Consider the following 22,970-nt stretch of genomic DNA (forward strand, 5'->3'; position numbering starts at 1 on the left):
CCATAAATATACACATGGCCATTCCTCACTCGGACGCAACTTAGGTCCGGCACATCGTGGCTGAAGGTCGTGACCAAGCGTGGTGCGATGTGCCCACCGCGTTCCACATATGTAAGGATCCAGATAAACGTATACCATAGCCTGAGGGCTGGCTTATACTCTTATTTACAATGTTTTTATAGACACGTAGCCTCATATAAAGTTTTACACGTAACACGTTTGTTTGTTTAAAACAAGTTTGTAAAAGTGGGGCGTATTCACCTTTTCAATGGGATCGGCTTCCAACACCGTCCGTTAATCTTCCTTCGCTATCTCGCACCTATAGTACGAGTATAACATTCATTAGTCGGATATACGATCCGGCTTAAGACCTTTAGTCTTATTTATCTCGATGAACCTTTAGTTCATAATCTCTTTTTACTTTAAAACCTTTAGTTTTAATAGTAATTTATAAACCTTTAGTTTATTCATAAAACCCGACGTTTCTTCTTCATTAAGAAATGTATTCTTTTCTTTTATTATTTAAGTATACTCATAATACTTAAATAATGTATGTCATAACAAAGAATAATCTTATATATATATATATATATATATATATATATTTATATATTTTATCTTTTCTTTTCTTTATTTTCTTTGTTATATCTTTCTTTGATTATCGAGAATAACTTCGACTTAGGGTATTAAGCCCTTTCAATATTTTATTATTATTTTGGTCGGGTATTATGCCTACCTTTGTCGGCTTGATAAACCCTAGTCACTTGGGCAGCACTTCGTCGCCGCTCAATCAACACTCTTTCCTTGCAAAATCTTTTCTCCTTACTTGGCACGCTTTTCGAGACACCAACACTCTTGCCACGCACTTCGAGGTAAATCGTCGGGACGTCGAACAACACCTCCTTTTAACTCGGAATGTCGACGGAAAGTGGCACGTATCTCGAGGTAACGGGCACGGAAAACGAGGTTTCGGGGCACGTTTATCGAGAGGGATCGTTGGCACGTAACTCGAGGTAGTGAGAGAGTCTAGAGAGAGAGTATGTGTGTGAAAATTTGGTGTGAATGAATCAAACTCGGAGGCTGCTATTTATAGACTTGAAATCGGAACCCATCGCGGCACGCGATGGGTTCCCTGGCTCACCTATCGCGTACCACGATATAGGGTTGGTGAGTCACAGGCATAGACCTGCCACGTGTCGACACGTGGCAGGCGCCGCCACACGTGTCAACACATGGTGACACGTGGCAGCAGGCGCTGCCGCCGTGTGCCACGTGGCACACGTGTCACGCTGTGTCAGACACCCTATCGCGGTACGCGATGGGTGTCTTTCTTGATCCTGTCGCGTAGCGCGATAGGTTCAGAAAACATATTTTTCATTTTTAGTCCCTGGAGTTTGGAAATTGGCAGAATTTGTCCTTTGACTTTGAAAACTTGACATTTTTGGCCCGAATTTTACGTGATGTTACAGTCTATTAGTTAACAATTAATAAAATAACTTTTACCTAAATTCATTATTTTTGGCCAACTTTCTTTTCGGCCTTAAAATTACAAGCTCAAATGGCAAAAACCGAAAAAATCGAAACCGAACCGAAACCAAACTAAAACTGGAAAACCGAAACCGAAACCAAACGGTTTCAAAAATTAAAAAATTCAAAAACCAAAGGTTTTGGTTTTCGGTTTGGTTTTAGCCCAAAACTGCACCGAACCGCACCACGCACAACCCTATTCAAAAGTATTAGGCAATAGGCAATCACATGGCATTAAAATTTGTAACAAATTCCTTAGTTTTCATGCAACATTAAGAAGTCTAATATATAGCTAAAAACCAACACAACCCGTTTGTTTTGTCAGGCTTACTAAAAACCGACACGATTATTAATAACCGACTAGCCAAGATCATCTAAACCATTACTCTTCAACAATGCTCAACCGAAACAATCCTTCCTTGATGTATCCTTCTCCCACGACCTCATCATCCTTCTCCCACAGACCTCATCATCCTTACTGAGCCCGATCCCAGTAAGTTTACCAATGGACACAAGACACTTCCTAAATGTAGGAATGTGAAAAACATTCGAAAGGGTCAAAACCTTACCCGTGGTGAGCCGAAGCACCACTTTACCGACTCTGCAACCTCAACATGCTCATTGTTGTCCAAAACCACCTCATGATCAACCCATGGATGATACTCCACAAACATGTCCCTCGAGTTACAAACGTGCACCGTGCATCTTGAAGCCAAGTACCACTGAAGAAACACTAAATGACCCCGGCAGATTAAGGATAATCTTAGGGTTAAGTAGATATTTCCCCCGAGGGTTAGGTCCGGCAAAGATGGTTATTCTTCTCGACCTGCAAAACAGGCACCGTAAGCTCGTCACTGAGAAGAGGGGGGTTCCTCCTTGTGACCACCCTCCGGCGTGAGAATCAGACTAGATTGCTCTGAATATAAGTGTATATTGAGAGAAATAGCTAGAGAGAAGATGATGATACCGTTCCAAGGTGTTGGAGTATTTATAGCCGAAGGTAGGTTTCCAAGCAGGTACGGCCAGCTGTATATAATATTCCTTTTCCACCAACCATGAGCTATGTTCGTGCCACGATGGGAGTTGGTGGGTAGGCAGCGGCTGATAGTGACATTTTGTACTGGAGCGTGCTCCTCCTCATACTATTGTCGGTGAGCTGTCACCCTGTGATTGGTTCATGGGTCGCTTTTGTCAGATCTTGTCTATTTGTCCATACCTTGGTAGGTATAGTACAAAAGATCTTCTAGAAGCGTACGGACTGGCACTTTTAGGCGGGAATATTCCCGCCTGCTCATTCCTTCTTCAGGTGACATTACTGAAGTATTAAGAGTTAGTGCCTTATGCGTGTAGCCTTACTGTTAGTGCGGGTGGCCTTCCTTCTTGGCTTGTACCCACAACTGCGGGGACAGGCAGGGTACTGTACCAAGGGAGGCTTTCCTGCGGGAACAGCTGGCTTACTGCGTGTAAGGTCTTCATCTCTCTGAGCATGGTGGGTCCTGCGGATCCAGTTGGTCTTTGCGCAGACGTACCTCTTCAAGGTGAGTCTTGCGGGTCCAACTGGGCTTTGCGGGGACCTACCTCTTCAAAAGACATCCTGAGCCCGATCCCAGTAAGTTTACCAATGGACACAAGACACTTCCTAAATGTAGGAATGTGAAAAACATTCGAAAAGGTCAAAACCTTACCCGTGGTGAGCCGAAGCACCACTTTACCGACCCTGCAACCTCAACATGCTCATTGTTGTCCAAAACCACCTCATGATCAACCCATGGATGATACTCCACAAACATGTCCCTCGAGTTACAAACGTGCACCGTGCATCTTGAAGCCAAGTACCACCCTCGACGCCTTTCCTCTGATAGAACCGGATCCTCTTCTAGAGTTATCAAGCCTATTACTTCATCATGCACCACTCTCATTCTTCCGATCGCCATTTCAACCTAATTATGACAAAAAATGATATTTATGTCTGCATGCAACGTCGAATGGATCATGATTGATGACCGTAAACATGAGATTAAAGATCTTATATTAGAAAACAAATGTATGGAAAACACAAAATCAAATAGTATATACAATGCAAATGGTGGCTAAAGTGAGTGTAAATTGTTCAATATGGTGAGATTGATCAAACAAAAAATTTAGATCTAGTAGAATGATTCAACAATTGGTACAACAAACCTTTAAGAAGACTCAGTTTTGCACAAGTAGTCCAAATCTATTAACACAACTTTAATATGTAAGCATATGGTTTAAAATGGAAGTGATTGAATGAACCCTATCTAATCAAAGTTCCAATATTAGCCCCTTAACTTGTAGAAGCTCCTTAAAAAACCCATTAGGCTAAGGGGTATACATCAGTGGGTAACCCTTACTAGTCTTAGGTGGCAGCCACTTGACCACTCACCCCTCACCGGTCTCATGCAAACACTGTCCCGCCCCTCTTTTGGTCACACGTGACCTGACCTCACTGAGGATGGTCACTCACGTTAGTGAAGGTTTCACGTGGGGCCCATTTGACCGTTGGCAATGGTAAATAAAAGAAAAATGATTTTATAATGTGTTAAAAACCATTCAAACCATTCCAAGTTCCAACCATTCTCAAACCATTTTTACATATTTTAACCAAAACCAGATAATTTTAACCCAAAAAATCAAAATGAATGATTCACATGACGCGTTACGTTCGGACTTGGTCGAACATATATGGTCTCTTCCGGACGATGAAGACTAGATATTTTTTTTAGCTATTTCTTTAATTTAAGTTTATTTGATAATGTTATTTGTAATGCTTTAATTTTAAATCTAATTATTAATGTTTGTATATTATATAAATAAAAACAGTGGAGAATGATGGAGAGTGATGTATTTCCTTGGTTGAAGGGTGTTGAAGAGTGATGTTAAATGATGGGGGAAAGCTGACGTGACGAATGAGGGAAATGGTGTTGAGGGGTGTATACCCCTTAGCCTTAGAGATCAAGTTATAACTGAATTGCATATTTTAACACTCCCTCTGAGTCCCTCGTATTTCAACCGGCTAATAGATCAAACAAGTTCAATTTGCTATTTGACAAACTATATTGCGTGACATGTAACAATTTAAAACAAAATATATTTGCCGGTTGCATTTCAATGTTGTTTTTAAGGGTAAACGATGTGAAAAAACGTGCAAGGCGTTTTCATGCCACATAGGCATGTTAACGTCACACACATCACCTCGCTCCAAGCAAGGGATGCGTTTTTTTTTTGTTTGTGGGGGTGGGGGGTGGGGGGGATCCTTTTTGTTAACTTGTTAACGCCTTAAATGCCAAATTAAGTGGTGTCCATCCCCATATACACCAATCAATCAAAGTTTTTTTCTTTTGTTTAATCTCTACTTATCCCACAACGCATTAGTTAAAGTTTGATTAGTTAATGGATTCCCGACTGCGTGGCTTTAACGGGAGATCAGTTAGCCCACAACACATAGCCTTATAATTATTAGAAATCTTGTCATTACTCTTTCTGTTGGGAAGTAAGTCGACAAGCTGGGTGAATTTGAACTTTAATAAACTGTTGGTTTGAGTTATCTAATAATTTTTCATGTGGCAATTGCAAATTGAACATATTTGAAATTAAGAAGATGAATTGGTACCATAAGCTATATTGAAAACATAAAAATGGAACGCCTTGTGATTATTAACACTGCATGTCTGCAGCTCCATATACGGCCCGTTTGCGTTATCTTGTTTGTTTAGGTACCTGATTAACCTTATTTCTTAAGTACATGTAAAAGAAATGTGAGTATGTGAAAAGACAAGTGTTATGTCAAACACTTAAAACGAAGGCAATGGACGTTCGTATTTGAAGGATATGAACGTCCATACTTAGCTCCTTCTTGCAGCGCATAAAATTCTCAAACAAGTCCTTTAGTTTTATGGCTAAAACCCGACACAATTACTAACCGACTTACCAAGACCTAAACCATCACTCCCTAACGCTCAACCGGTACAATTCATCCTCGATGTACCCATTTCCCAGTCTCCTGATTCTTCTCAACGATAGCTCCTCCAGACCACATAACTACTTTGAACCCGGCGCCAGTAAGTTTGCTAATGGACACGAGACATTTCCTGATTGTGGGAATGTGAAAGACATTAGAAAGAGTCAAAGCCTTACCCGTGGTGAGCCAAAGCACGACTGTACCCACCCCTGCCACGTCAACATGTTCATTGTTGTCCAAAATCACCTCATGGTTAATCCACGGTTGGTACTCCACAAACATGTCCCTCAAGTTACAAATGTGCACCGTGCATCTAGAAGCCAAGTACCACCCTCGACGCCTCCTCGACTCTAAAACAGGGTCCTCGTTAAAAGTAATAAAGCCTATTACTTCATCGTGCACCACTTTTGCAGGCTCGGTATTGATGATCAACCGGTACAAGCCATCCTCGACGTGTCCTTTTCCCAAAATCACCTCGTCCTTCTCAACGGTGGCTCCTTCGGACCACAAAACTACTTTGAATCCCATGCTAGTGAGTTTACCGCCGACACGAGACATTTCCTCATTGTCAGGATGTGAAAAACATTTGAAAGAATCACAACCTTACCAGTGGTGAACCGAAGCGCTACTGAACCGGTCCCTGCCACCTCAGCACGCTCATTGTTGTCCAAAATCACCCCATGATTAATCCATGGTTGGTAGCCGAAAAACATGTCCCTCGAGTTGCAAACATGCACCGTGCATCTGGAAGCCAAGTACCAACCTCTACGCCTCTTCGTATCTAAAACCGGATCCACGTATGCAGTGATCAAGCCTATTACTTCATTGTGCAACAACTTTCTTCACTGGCTCGGTGTCAGATGTCACCCCTTTGCACTTAATGAAATACCCTGTGTCCCCGCACGCGTGACACTTGCCATGTAACATGTCCATTCTTCCGATCTCTCGTTTAACCTGGTTATAAGAAAGTTTGATATTTGTAAATTAGAACCATACAATGAAAAAGAAAACAATATAATACAACATCGAATCAAACATGGTTGATCTACTATTTATACGAGTACAATTATGATAATTACAAGAGAAGATTGAAGAAGAATGCGATAATCCTAAGGCTATGTTACAATATTAAATAATGAAAACGCGGTCAAGCATTCGGTAATACTGATAACTATTTATAGGAGTATAACAAGGATACTTACAATATATTTTATCATATATACTTCATCTAAAATTGACATTTTGTTCTCAGTAAGATGGAAGCAAGTATATTTGTATCAAAGAAAATTTTGTATCTCATTTTTGTCGCAAATTCTAAATGTGTCGATCGTGATTCATACGCCTTTGTTTCATATAAAATGAACATGATACACAATATAATTATTTGTTATCTCAATCTAACCAGAATAACTATTAGAAAGTTGTGGATTAACAGCACCTTAAAACACTTGCTTACGATCTTAAACGTTTTATCAAACGATAAACATAGCTTTAAAGCAACAACTGGTCCGGTAATCGATCTTTCTACCATAATATTAATATTAGTATTAATATTAATGCATCCTACAACTTTCAAACCATCTTACTAAAGACATCTTGATCATGCTTTTGCCAGACATAAACCCTAACAAAGCATATGCTATGTAAAATCAATAATGCATCAATAAGATTTTAGGTTAAAACTCAAATGGTGAATAATAATAATAATAATAATAATAATAATAATAATAATAATAATCGACACCTATAATCAACTACAGTATATGATCAATATCGGTTACTAACATGTAATAAGAAGTTAATTATATTGAATGTAACTAATTACCTGTGATTATAACTCTGTTGTTCGTCACCCAATTAGGGCGGTTTCATTGCAATCGATTTAACTTCACATTTGAATAGTTGATGCTTCAACACCCCCAAATTCAAAAGTTGTCGTGATGAGTCCCTATAAAATGCGGAAAAGTTTAACGTATTCGGAAGTTTATAATGTAAGCCCACGTGTTATGCAAGGACGTTGACAATATTCAAAAGCTTATGTTAAGTCAAGCGTTTTGAAACAGGACTATTAAATCAAATAAAAATTAGACGTAAACACGTTGAATCTATGCTATCAATATCGGTGCTATAGCGGTTATCGGTCCGTTTGTAAAATAGTGGTCGAAATATCGGCCAAAATATCGGTTCCGATATTTGCGAAGCTATTTACCGATATTTTTCCGCTATTTGACTACTGATATATCGAATTTACGGTGAGTTTATCAGTTCAAAATTTTTGACTCAAATTTGTTAAACTTTTTGGCCCAAAGATGATTCTCGTTACCTTTTTTGGCCAAGAGCCCAATTCTATTTGATCTAACCCTAAGCCCTAAATCTCAGGAACTTAACTGTGAAAGTCACCGATCAACAAAAATATATATAGTATATGATTAATATATGTAGGCTACTAACATGTAATCAAAATTTAATTACCTGTGATTATTATAACTACTAGTTGGGTGCCCGCGCGATGCTGCGGCGTCAGCAATTTGCAACGCTATATTCGTTTATGTTGATTTATCAATCATCTCGTGATATTTTGTATAGTATTTTTGTTAGTTTTGTTATTCGTGCAATATGTTACAACAGTTCATAATATTATTTGTTTTTATTAGTTATTAAAGTTTTTAAGTTAATAGCATGAATATTTTATATCTATTTCATAAGCATTACATGGGTGTCATATAAAAAAATTTTAAACGGTCCACCACTCCTACATTATATATAGTATAGCTATGTAAATTTATAAATATCTAAAAAAAAGTTGTCCTATTTGAAAAATCAAAGATTATCGAGCACAAAGATTTCAAATTAAATAAGTCATTCCTACTTTGATTGAGTGGTAAAGTGTTTAATATGTGTAATATAACATAAATGATTCAAACCCTATATAATGCAATATTTTCAAACAAATTAAAAAATCAACTTAAATAAAGATGAAATTATTCAGGTAATTGTAGTTTTGGTGGTAAAGGGATGACATATATGTATTGGGATAACACATTTATTATAAGCATTTTTTGTGATTTAAATATTTAACAAAATTTTAACTTTTCCTCCTTTGTCGTTCAATTATTTTCTCTCTTTATTTATACAATAACCTATTAACATTACAACATAATCTATAACAAATCATAGATAGTTTGAGCTCATAGTAGTCAACTAAGTTATAATGAATTTACAATTCAAAAAGAAAAAAAAATTACAATGAATTTAAAACTAAAAATAACAAAAAAAATACTTAGAACTTCAATTTGGCTATGATACAATTCGAGCTAGCTAAAATGGATTTGATATGCTACATTTTTAAAACAGATTTAAGTGAGACACTTCACTCTTTTATATTATATGACTTAATACAATAACTCTACATTAATGGCACATTACGTTATGGCTACTTACTTCACCAATGTTTATTCTTTCCCTTGTGACCATTACATAAGAGAATAAGATGTAGTTTAACGTAAATTTATGTAACATGTGATTTTATAGTGGTCATACATTACGCTATGCCATTTTATAAAATTTTCATAATTTTATTGAAAGTTAGCACGTGAACTTATCTCTGTTAAAAGTTGTTACATGACTTTTACGTGTTAAGTTTTCAACGTTGTTTTTAGATGTTTTTTTTACTCATTTTGTCATCATAACTTCCCATTTTATATTTGTTAAAGATCATCATACAAAGTAAAACTTAATATAAGTGACATGTTTTTTAACATCTTTTTAAGTAACCATAATAAAGTGGCACGTTATATATTTTGAGCTCGATTTTCTTAATATCTCTAAGTTTGAGCTTATCTTTTTTATGTTCGAACTTGAGTTAAGACTCGTCTCATACAAACTTGAGCCATGTTAGTTCAGTCCAGTTCCTTGATAAAGCTTAACATGTTACAATAGTTACAAACTTATATAAGATTAATGCTAATATTTCTTGATATAATCTAATGAAAATAGGTTTCACTTGATGTTAAAACATATTATAGGTTCATGGAATGTATAGTAATTACGAAAAACAAGATTTTATGTTATTAATTTTGATCATGCAATAATAATATCAATAATTTGTTTCAAACTTATGTTATAATAATTGCATTAAATGTCATGTTAAAAATGAAATATTAACAAAATCAATTCACATTTATTATGCGATTTATTTATTATAAGGGTTAATGACATATAATTATTAAGTTAAGGCACTAAATTTTGTAATTTGAAATGTGGTATAATTGAAAGGACTGGTTTTGTAATTGTATATTTGAGGTAAAGTAAAAGGAGAACATGGGTTGTATGTGTAACATGTTATAGGTTCATTGTTGCATCATTTGCTTGTACATTAATGCTCTATTAGCTTGTACATTATAGATTACACATAGGTGTTGAAACTTTTTTATATCAAAACGCACAAAAATAAGCGCGTCACAACGGTGAATTCGGTTTTTTTCTATATATAATATATTTGAAGATATAAAAGAAATAAAAATTAGAAATAAACTTGTCAAATAAATGGATAAAGATAAAGGGTTTTATATGTAACTATACTACAAAATTAACATAATTTGATTGAAGTAAAAGGACCATATTTGTAACTATATATGAATGGAATAATGTTAACCATTCATGAAGTTACAAAAGATCACACTAGTAGAGATAGAGATATGCACTCCAATTGGATTATAAAACCTACTCAAACTCATATAAATTAGGGCGGTTTCGTTGCAATCGATTTAACATCTTAATTTGAATAGTTATAGCTTTGATACCCCAAAATTACGATATTGTCATGATTAGTCCCTTAGTTTATTTTTGTTATTTTTTCATATTTTATTTACCTTATTTTAAGGTGTGAATGTTTTCATTCGGTTGATAGCCTCAAACAAATTAATAAATTGGTTTTCGGTTAACTGGTTTAGTTTATTCGATTAAATTATGTGTATACTGACTTTTTTTCTTTTTATAAATTTAAGAGTCTGTTTGATATGAGATAATGGAATAGATTAAACAGAATAACGTAGTGTCAATCGAAATTAGTTTGGAGCACCATTTCGAGATAAGTTTTACGTTAATCGACTTGTATCATCATTCCAATCAAAGGCCTAGGGATCAGTTTGAAATTCGAAAAAAAAAATAACAGGGTTAATTTTTTTTAATAGGTGTCCAATAAAAACAAATGGGGCGAAATGTATGACTGGTGTCGAGAATTTTCTGAGATAAAAGTATTAATATAGTTATATGAAGTTGAGAACAAAATATAAAGTAACACTTTTTTTTTTAAAAAAAAAATGTTAGATCTATAAATAATTAAAAGTATTAAGTACAAAATCACAAAACTTGTATGATTGTTTATTGGATTACATCGAAACAGAAGGCAAGCGGGCAACAAGCTGTGCCGCTACTCCTTTTTGAATCGCAAAACCCAATCTTTTAAAAACTATATTTGCTGATCTTGGAGTCATAACATTACTATGCATGACCCGCCGAACACGGGTAAGTAGCTCCACAGCTTCAGGCGCGAGGAAAATTATTGTCTGAGCCCGGGTTCGAACCGGGGACCTCTAGTGTGTGAGACTAGCGTGATAACCGACTACACCACCCAGACTTAAAACTAGATTCATAGTCCTGGCGGGGCTCGAACCCGCGACCTTCGGCTCATAACACCATATATAAGTTTTGACTAATGAAGACTTATTTTTGTTGTTCACATACCAACTTATAATCCCATTATATCGATCCCTCAATCCATTACTTGTTAGTTCTTGTATGTAATATTATAGAATTCACCTACGACAAAATGTGTAACATTCAAACTCCCATTAAGGTGTTCCCGGTGTATTTTAGTGTCCCTTGTAGACCGCCCGTTGATGACAGATAATTCCCTTGCGGTGAAATATCAGCCATTTGACTTAGACAAGTTGCTTGAACGTCGACAGGGTTGCTAAACATAGCGGGGAGTTGGCTCGTCATGACGAACATTCCCATTTGGTTTGTGATTGCTGAGGCTTGCACATTTCCACCACATGATAGATCAACTAGAGCGTCTGCGAACAAGGAAATGTATAGAAATCAAATGCATCTATAAATTTTGGACTTCTTTTTAATGCGATGTGCATATATGACAATAAATCATTTTAGTTTTATTTATTTATTTTCGATTTTCTTGGTACAAATCTTAGCGTTAAAAGTTTTTAAAGATGTGATGGGCGGAACTACTAGTAGGGTTGTAAACAAACTGAACATGACAAACATTGTCCGTGTTCATCTCTTAAGCTAGCTTTCACTGGACAAACGAACGATTCATGAACACCATACCTAACAATTTTGTGTCCGTGTTCGTTCATTAAGGAATTGAGGTTGTTTGTGTCCGTCCATATTTGTTCATTAATTTTGTGAACGGGTACAAACAAATATGAATATATGCTGACAGACACAGGCGAATGTAACCGAATACTAAAGGACACTAACAGACAAATGAACATAAACGAGCACATATTAATTTGAGAATAATAATCACCAAATCAACACAAAATCACCCAAGATTAAATTTGAACGTATACTACATAATATCAAAAAAAAAATTAACATAGTAATCAACAAATCATAAACATAACTACATCAAAATACTAGTAATAGAAACAAACACTTTGAGAATAATAATCAATAATCAACACAAAATCACGCAAAAATTGTGAAATTACACCACATAATATCAAAAAAAGCTTAACATAGTAATCATATATAAAACTATTTCGGACTATTTGCTATCAATGTACCCTGTTAAGAAAAAAAAACTTAACATCGTAACTAATGTTTTAGGGCTATTTCAGGCTTTGCGATCCAAAGGGGATAGCGGTGCAGCTTGTTGCTCGCTTACCCATTATCCAGATGTAATTTGGTCTGTGTTAAATGTTAATAAAAGATTATGGTAAAATTTAATTTTAAAAAAACGGGGGGGGGGGGGGGGGGCTTTTGATCGGTAGAAAGATAAAAGTCGATTTATGTAAAACTTATCTTGAAACAATGCTCTAAACGGCTTGATTTTGATAATTGGAAGTTTTATTCCCCCAAAGCATCGTTTCGAGGTAAGTTTTACGTCAATTGACTCGTATCTTTCTTCCAATCAAAAGCTCTAAAACATCAATTTGAAATTCTGAAAAACTTAAGTTCAAACTTAACGAAAAGTTAAGTTTTTATTTAATGATGGTCCAATGAAAACAGATAGCGTGAAAGGTGGGATTAGTGGAAGCAATTTTTCAAAGTTGTGATTACTATCGGTTTTCATAAAAATGTGGGCTTAATAAAATCCAATTTTCCTAATATAAAAATAATAATAGCAATGTTTTAATAAAAACGTAATCGGACTGACGTAAACAGACTTAAACAAAAAATTAACAAAGTAAACAAACATATTACTAGACGTTCGGTTCTTTTACATCCCTAGATGGAGGTATAAACTATGCAACTGGAATGGCGATCTTACTTGGGATGACACTCGGCGCGGTTGTGACATTAGCAGTAACATTCAAAGGAAACATCAAAGTCCCGGTGACTTGTACCAAGGCACCAACATTTGGTTGGATGCCTTGGGCTGTAGCTTTTGTTGCTTTTTTTTTGAAAGGCAAATTTCATTAAACACCCAAAAAACGAACTAACTCCAAGACGGAGATAGTTCCAAGCCAAAACAAGGAAAACGGCTAAATTACATCAAAAAATTGAAAGAGTGCCAACCCTTCCAATCTACATCACTTTTACCCCTACTTCTATACCAAAGGAAACCCAACGACTTTACGTCCGAAATAATCTCAGTAATCTTTGTATTATTCTTCGTAAACACTTTCTCGTTTCTCGCCTTCCAAATGCGCCAACATGTTAGCACCAAGATGCCATGAAGAAGCTCCTTTTTCCGGTTCGAACTCCCCGACTGATCAACAATAGTCTGTATATCATTAACTGAGAATAAGAAGATCGGAGGAATGTGACACCACCGAGCGATTCCATTCCAAACTCCGTCAGCAATTCGACACACCGTGAACACATGTTCAGCCGTCTCTTCAGCTTCTCCACATAGGACACACTTGCAGTCTCCTACCAAGATATTCCGTCTTCTAAGGGGCAACCTTTGTAGGAATCCGATCTAATAAAGTTCGCCACATAAAAATGTTGCACTTAGCCGGTAGCCAACTACTCCATCGAAACGTATGCCCAACAGCATCTGAATTGAAACTTTTAATCCACGACTTAGTTTCCTGTACCGTTAGTTGCTGCAGTCGACCCTTATTCCATTCCCACGAATCCCGGCTCGAGTCGAGTGTAGTCCCTGAAACCATCTGAGAACACTCAACAACCTCAGCTATTTCCTGGACAGTGGCCGGATACTTCTTCCATTCCCAAGTTATAGCACCAACAAAGTCATTATTGCCGACTCTATCCGCGACCATACACCATTTATTCTTTTCGAGACGGAAGATTGCAGGGAATAAAGTCTTCAAAGGAAAGGGATTTATCCAAGGATAAATCCAGAATTTAATACTCAATCCGTTCCCGACCTTACCTTGCATCAAACTACTAAAGCTAGAGCCATTCACTATAAGCCGAGAACCACTGTTAACAATCTTTGACCAAGTACCCGAAACATTCCTATTACACGGAACAGATTGCCACCATCGTTTAGACCCATGAACAGCATCAACTACTTTCCTCCATATAGCATCGCCCTTCATTCGGTATCTCCATATCCTTTTGAGTAATAACGCATTGTTGCAATCATCCAACTTACTCAAGCCTAACCCACCATCCTTTTTTGAGCGAGTAACTACATCCCATCTAACCCAGTGGACTTTATTAGCTTCCAAGTTTCCTCCCCACAGAAACTTTTTAATCATCACCTCAAGCTTTTGGATAACCGCAACCGGGGCTTTAAACAATGAAAAATAATATGACGGGAGACTCTCCAAAACGGCTTTTATCAAAACAACCCTTCCACCAATTGAGAGGACTCTAGATTTCCACTTCGAAAGCCTGTTCTTGAACACTTGCACCACCGGCTCCCAATTATTAATTCTGTTCATATTAGCACCAACTTGAATCCCAAGATACTTGAACGGGGTTACTCCCGGACGACATCCCAACTCTCCCGCCTTCACCCTAACCTCCTCCCCATTTTTCCCAACACCAAAAAGGGTCGACTTGTTAATATTAATTTTTAGGCCCGAACACAAATGGAAAATCCGCAAAATTCTTTTAAGCGTCCGGAAATTCGAATCCGACCATTCACCCATAACCATGGCGTCATCCGCATACAGCAAATGAGAAATACTAGGACCTTCATTAGGAAGATCAACGCCCCTGAATAGACCAACATCACACGCCTTTTTAATAAGACCTGAGAGTGCCTCCATAGCTATAATAAACAAAAAAGGGAAATAGGAACTCCTTGGCGCATACCTTTCCCACAAGCGAACTCAAAAGTAGGAGACCCGTTAACAAGAATAGAAGACCTAGCCGATGACAGCACCCCATAAATCCACATACACCAAGATTCTGGAAACCTCATTTGCCGCATCACCATCAATAGAAATCCCCAATTCACATTGTCGTAGGCTTTTTCGAAATCAATTTTAAACATAAAGAACTCTTAACCACTTCTTCTAGCCCAAGACAAAACTTCACTGACGACTAATGGCCCATCTAAAATATATCTTCCCGCAATAAAAGCCGATTGAGTTTCATTAATCAGAGAACCCATTACCTTCTTTAATCTGTTGGCTAAGACTTTAGATATAACTTTGCTAACTATCCCAATTAAGTTAATAGGCCGATATTCTCCCAATTCCACCGGGTCGCTCACTTTAGGGATCAGAGTTATGAAAGACGACCCCGCCCTACGACTAATCACCCCATTGTTAAAGAAATGTTGAAAAATACTACAAAAATCTTGTGAAAAGTAAGACCAAAACTTTTTCACAAACAGAAAATTGAATCCATCTGGACCCGGTGCTTTATCACTCCCGCAACCGAACACCGCATCCTTAATTTCCTTTTCAGAAAAAGGAATCACCATCTCCTCTGCATCAGCCGCCTTGACTTGCTTTAACCCGTAACATGCGAGGTACGGTCGCTCACCCATATCTTCAGTAAACTTTTTTCTAAAAAAACCGAATACCTCTTTTTTTATTGCACTCGGTTTCGTCTCCCATCTCCCATTGATCATGAGGCCAGGAATCGAATTACGAGCTTTCCTAATATTAATCGAACCGTGGAAAAAACTGGTGTTTTCGTCTCCATCTTTCGCCCACTTGATCCGAGCCTTCTGTCTGAGATCTTTATTCTTGAAATCCTCAATTTCCTTCAATCGCTTTTTACCCTCCTCAAAAATCCAAGATTCCTCTGCAGACAACTCCCTACTCTCCAATATAACCTCCAGATCGTTCACCTCTTTTTTTAAACAAAATTCCTCCTCCACTTCATTAGTCAAAACATCTTTTATCCACAATTGAATTCCGCTCCTTATCTTCTTTAACTTAGACATAAACACCTCATCTGGCTTTCCCACCATTCCATTGAACCTCAACAAGGACCGGCTAACAACCTCTTCGATACCGTTCCTGTGCAGCCAAGAATTGAAAAAACGAAAAGGTTTCGCACCGAAGTTCCGAGACACAACCTTTAAAACTAACGGGCAGTGATCCGATTTCTCCCTATCCAATGCCCGATACTCCGCATTGGGCCAATCATTAAAAAAGTTCCACGAAACAAAAATCCGGTCGATTCGGCTTAACTTATCTCCTGCAAGAAAAGTAAACTTACGATCTCTCAAAACAAATTCACATAAACCCGATTCTTCAATAAATTCATTAAATTCCAAAGAAGCAACCACATTGAACTTTGAGTTCCTCCTCTCGTCTCGGTGTCTAACACAGTTGAAGTCACCACCCACGATCCAGTACTTATCATCCGCCTCCATAATGCTCTTTAAATCGTTCCATACCAACCGTTTGTCTACCAACTTATGAGGGGCATAAACATTGATGAACGTAACTTCCTTTCCACTTTCTTTAATCACACCTGAAACGGCTAGAAAGTTCCTGTGCTTGACCACCACTGTGTTCACCAGCAGTTTCGGGTCCCATAATGAAACCAATCCACCCGACCGTCCCGTCGCATCAACCCATTCATATTGAAATTCTGAATTCCCCCAAAATTTACCCATATCCAGCCCCGCAATAGACACAAATTGAGATTCCTGTAACATCACAAACCCCACCTCATTAGCACTTCGAAGATTACGAACCCAGACACTCTTACCCTCGGATCCCATCCCTCGAATGTTCAACGATAAAACATTCATTGACAAACAGATTGAGAACCTTCTTCCATTATCGCCTTGGCCACAGGACCTTCGAATTTCTCTATATTAGAAGCACCGAGCACCTTTCCCAGCTGAACTGTTTCCATGACTTCGTTCAACTGAGGATCTAGTATTGAGTGGGAGTTCTCTTCGATGCCGTCAATAGACTTGAAACCCATCGGGTTCACAACTTTGTTCAAATCTGGAGTCTGAAAATTATCCTGAGAAGCTTCAGTATTCGAGACCGAAGTTCTGGGCATTGGGCTCCCCTTCACAGCAAAAATATATCGGTCCAAATCGAACATATCATCTCCCTCTCTAAGCCTCTTCTGGCCCACTGGTGAAATTGATTTATGTTGCCTGGATTTTTTACAGAACCCCTTCCCTTTCTTTTTCAAACTATCCCTACAATTACTCCCATCAAATAAATGATGATTAAAAGTTTCCTTCTTCAATGGCATCAATATTGGAAGGTTGATCTTGTTCCACAAAATTTGCACCTTCCAAATTAGCCCCTTGTCCGTTCCCACCCATGACCCTTCCACAAAATTTGCACCTTCCAAATTAGCCCCTTGTCCGTTCCCACCCATGACCCTTCAATGGCATCAATATTGGAACATATCATCTCCCTCTCTAAGCCTCTTCTTGGGCCTCTCCTGGCCCACTGGTGAAATTGATTTATGTTGCCTGGATTTTTTACGGAACCCCTTCCCTTTCTTTTTCAAACTATCCCTACAATTACTCCCATCAAATAAATGATGATTAAAAGTTTCCTGAATTCTCGGATCGTTTCCTTCTTCAATGGCATCAATATTGGAAGGTTGATCTTGTTCCACAAAATTTGCACCTTCCAAATTAGCCCCTTGTCCGTTCCCACCCACAAAATTTGCACCTTCCAAATTAGCCCCTTCTTCAATGGCATCAATATTGTAGCTTTTGTTGCTACTAACACAAGAATCAAAATGGTCATTGAGATGATAGATTTCATTGACATTGACAATATTTATTATTACATGTAATATTTCTAATCATGAATGATGCTATTTATAAGGAAAGTTAAAGTACAACGTAGCTTTCACGTGTATGAAAAATAAAAAATAGTTATTAATGATTATCAAATATATAAGACTTTTGTGAATAAATTTGCGCATGCTATACATTTGATTTGACTTATGCTTTCTTTATTTACACACTAGTTTGAGGCACGTGTATTACACGGGTAATTGTTAAAAATTTTAAACTTTAACTATTAAATAAAATAAATTCAACAACATGATCATATATTGTTAATACATTTACCATTTACATTAATATTATAGAAATCACATAACTAAGATTACACAAATATGTTACAAATAAGTAAAACTTTCCTTGTGCACTATCTTTGTGATTGTATTGGCCAGTATACATTGTTTATCAAAAATCAAAATATTTAATACATGTCTGCTTATAACTCTTAATAATGTAACATATAGGTCTGTTTATAACTATTGATAAGGTAACATACAGGTCTGCTTATAACTCTTCTGTGTGACAAGTAAGATTCCTCAAGTACATACCAACCACTGATAAATGATAATGTATCCACGAAATTAACAAAAAAATATTCATACACATAAAATATCAAAATATCAAACCTTTTAATCAATTAATATGATGTCATTTGAGATCATCAGCTCATGTTTATCCAAAAATCATGATTATCATAAAAACCAGATTACCTGAAATTTGATGGGATACTTATCCTTAGAATCTTTAGAATTTGAAATTGATTGATCATGATAAATTTGCTGTCATTAATATTTTATGTATGAACAAAACTTAAAATTGATTTTATATTTTACAATTAACAATTGTATAATCAAGCAACATATAAAACCGAAATTTAAAATATAAAAAAATGATTTGTTTCATTTTATATAGGGCTGTAAGCGAACCGGACGTCCGGTTGTCCGTTCGGCAAGAAGTTCGTTTGCGTTTGTCCGTTTAATAAACGAACCGGACATGGACAAAAAAGTTTCGTTCGGTAAGCTTAATAGACGAACACGGACAAAGGACAGGTTCGTTCAATAGTGTCCATGAACGTCCGTTTGATTACGTCCGGTAATGTCCGTTCGGTTACGTCCATAAGGATAGGTTTGTGTATGTTCGTTCGTCGTTAATGAAAGTATTAGTGTTCATTGTTTATTAGTGTCCATTAATGTTTATAAGTTTGTTTGTCAATTAATGTTCATTAGTGTCCATTAATGTTCATGTGTTCGTTTGTTCATTAGAGTAGTGTCCGTTTGCCCATTAGTGTCCGTTTGTCCATTAGTGTTCGTTAACGTCCGTTTACAATATTAACGGACGGACATGGACGGACACGGACAAACTCAATTTCTTAATGGACGGACAAGGACATAAAATTTCGTTCGGTAGAGTGTTCGTGAGCCGTCCGTTTGTCCGTCAAAAGCTTAACGGACGGACACGAACAAGGTCTCGTCTGTGTCCGTCCGGTCCGTGTACACCCCTAATTTTATATAAATGTAATTGCTAGAAAAATGACATAGACATACTAACCTTAAAGCATGTTCAAATAATAGTGATTATACAGAGTTAGCAGAATATTAAAAAAAATTTAAGTTACATAAAGTGAATGTAGTGATTCTTAATTATAATAGTTGAAAGTATTGAATTAGGAATGTTTATATTTTGAATACTAATCTCGTGTTATTAATTAATATTATGGGAAGTTGTTGGAATATTTAACTAATTCATATATGTATTTTAACAACTTATAGAAAAATAAGAGGCAAAGATTTCGGATTTTATGGAAGCATGATAAATGACTTTTAACCGGATTAAATATTATTAAAAAAATTAATGTGTATGAAATATTTATTTCTATCAAGTTACATTATAATTAAGATGTGAATTTTAATAAATTTTTATACATTTTAATAATAAATGTTATAACTGTATTTTAAAAAAAATTGCGTATAACTTTATTATTTTGAATATAAACCATAATAAACACTTTAATTTTGTATTAACCAGCAGGTAAAACTAATATAACCCAGTTCGTTGTATTTGTATCAATATAAAGTTAATAAGTTAATAAGTTAATATAATACTAAAATTATGTAAATAACTGATGAAAACGATATCCTAGGTTTCAATATCCCAAATGATTTTTGAAAAACGAATATAGTGGAATGAGATTGAAACAAATTTTTTGGTCTAACGTTTTGAATGCTTTTATTAAGTAATTTGTCTTATAAGGTATATTAAATTAAATATATTTAAATGTATAATAAAAGTATAAATCAAGCAATAAAATATATATTTTTTAAACCATTTTGGTCTGAGTTATGGAAGAAAATATTGAAAATTTGATATTAATCTTTTTATTGCTAAAACTCTTTATACAACACAAAAAATCGTTATTCATATGGATTATAATTATAATGTTCAAGATATATATATAATAGGTATTCTCCATGTTTGCAGTATTTATACAAAATGTTTGAAGAAAATTAAGAAAAATACACATTTTCCAAAGTTCAAATGCGTATAAGAAAATTTTAAATCTAAATTTGAAACCAACCTTATATAAAAAACTATGCACTGGTGCTCGAATCCAAGTTTAAAAATAATTTGTAGTTTACCATACAAATCTAAATTCTTTGAAAGTGATGCTCCTTTACTTTCTTTAATTTGCAATTAGGTGTGACTTTAAAATTTTATTCTATCAGGTCTTCAACTTCAATTTTGATATTTCCTTATTTTCTTATTTCACAATTAATGTTAATGAATAAATCAGTTAGAATTTATATTTACTAAAAATATTATATTCATATATTGAAATGACTTAAAAGATAAGGACCATATATTGAAATGGTTTAATAGTAAGGACCATAAATTGAAATGAGTTGAAAAAAATGTGAGGATGGCTAAGAATTTGACAAGTGGCAATATTAGTAGTCTTTTATTAGAATAGATAGATAGATGATAATATTTTTACATTTTGTATATTTGGTCCTAAGACGGCAATTGGTCGGGTTTAGGGAGGCTTTAGGCATTTGCAAAGCCCATCGCAAACATGTCCCAAGTCCGTCAAGTATTTATCGGGTAATTAACTGTCAAGTATTGGGCAAACCCGTCAGGTTTCAGGTATACCCGTCAGTTTATTAAAAATATCTGTTGAGTGTACCCGATCGAAAAAGTGCTAGGTATCTATTAGGTTTTGACAAATTACTAGCCAACTACAATGGGTTACGTGTAAGTAACTATTAATCAGTTACAAATAATATTACTATATGTTGAGTTACTAATGTATATAATTGGGTAAACGGACTATATTATCGGGTACTTGGGTCATGTAATCGGATCAGGTAATTAGGCATATTATAAATCTGGGACCCGTGAAAAATTTCAGAAGTAATCCTAAACCCATTTCATATCATAATGAATATTTCGGGTTTCGGGTTGCATTGTCATCCTTCCGTTCTACGTGTAGTTAGGATAGTTACGATTAAGATTCTCGATCACAAGCCAAACCAAACCAAGTTAAGTTGTTCGGCCGCCGGCGGTTGTTATCAGCTTAAAAGTTCCGTATGGCGATTAGAACCAATTTTTTGTTTCATATTTTTTGGTTTGAATATAAATTTTCAAAATGATAAAGACAGTTCATGATTATAATACATGTACATAAAATAAAATGAAAGAGATCTATAAATAATAACGGTCAAACGACCGTATCCAGGTTCTGTAAACTGCCAAATCATGACAACTAAACCGTAAACCAAACCGTTTAGATCTCAAACAAGCCAAATCGACCGACTTGCTTTAGTTCAAATAGTTAGGCGATTTAACATGTTTTGAACACCCTACTCTCTCAGGTGCAGCAAAGAATATGATAACATGTTGCAAGTGAAATTAATAATCATGTTTACTTAAAGATTTAGATAATCACATAGCATCAGTTTCTTAACAAATCAGTTAGTTTCTATGCAACCATAGACGAGTTTTATAGCTATAAACTGACGTGACAACTGACCATCTGACTAGAGAATAATAAAAACAAGGCATATCATAATATATTGTTAACTAACCATTAACTTATAATTAATAACCAATCCAACTAAAAGATTTTTTCTAATATTTACATGCTTTCAAATTTCGATCTTCTTGCATGTCATTAATGATATTATGTGTAGTGGTTTAACAAAAAGTGAAAACATGACTGCCACGTCAGTGCTAAGTAGGCATGGAGGCTCTCAGTAACTTTTCCATCAAAGACACGCAATGGTTTAACTAACCACACAGTTGTTATTTAATGTTTTCTTTAAAATAAAAACGTGGGTGGGTACATGTGACTGGTTAAAAAAAAAAGTTGTGGCCCTACACCCTTTTGCCCTCGGGCCCGTTATTTGGTTAGCGCCCAAAGGAGCTCTTTCCATTTAGGGTTCATCCATAATGTTTTGACTGGAGTTGGCATGCGTTAAATTGGTGAGGTGGCTTGGGGCGCCATCCCATACACCCAGTCTGATACCTTCAACATAGTTTAAAAACTTCGAACCATATAATGAATGCATCGTTAAGATTTTAGTTTAAACTCAAATAGTGAATAATAATATTTGACATGAACGATAAGCGAAATAGCTTACACGCATAATCAACCTCGGTATAAGATTACAATGAAACAGAAGGTAGTGACTAGTGATTACATCGAAACAGAATGCAAGCTGGCAACAAGTTACGCCACTACCCCCTTTTGAAGGGCAAAACACAATCTTCAAAAGTGTCGAAGGCTGCTAAAAAACAATACGACTCCGCTGGGGATCGAACCCAGAATCTCTGGTTTCGTAGACCAGCGCCTTATCCATTGGGCCACGGAGTCTTTTTACAATTCAGGTTATAATTAATTTTATGAATACATAGTCAAAATTTGGGGTGTGTAGATCTGGTCAGACCATTTATGATGAAAACTTTGTAGCAAATCGTTAACTTATGTTTCGAGAAATAACACACCTGATCGAGGGAGGTTGGGTGGGTCGATCAGACCGGGCGGTTTGGACCGATTTTTTTGTTAAATCA

General features: G+C 36.0%; 2 non-coding genes across 2 annotated transcripts; both read right to left on the minus strand.

Moving 5' to 3' along the window:
- Positions 1-11,073: 11,073 nt before the first annotated feature.
- Positions 11,074-11,147, minus strand: TRNAV-CAC (transfer RNA valine (anticodon CAC)). The gene has a single exon. It is a non-coding gene; the product is annotated as a tRNA-Val (tRNA).
- Positions 11,148-22,700: 11,553 nt separating this feature from the next.
- On the minus strand, positions 22,701-22,773 carry TRNAR-ACG (transfer RNA arginine (anticodon ACG)). The gene has a single exon. It is a non-coding gene; the product is annotated as a tRNA-Arg (tRNA).
- Positions 22,774-22,970: the final 197 nt, after the last annotated feature.

The sequence above is a fragment of the Bidens hawaiensis genome, unplaced genomic scaffold, assembly GCF_021521415.1.
Source record: "Bidens hawaiensis isolate Kalapana, Puna unplaced genomic scaffold, B.hawaiensis_p1.1 tig00039072_1, whole genome shotgun sequence".
NCBI lineage: Eukaryota > Viridiplantae > Streptophyta > Magnoliopsida > Asterales > Asteraceae > Bidens > Bidens hawaiensis.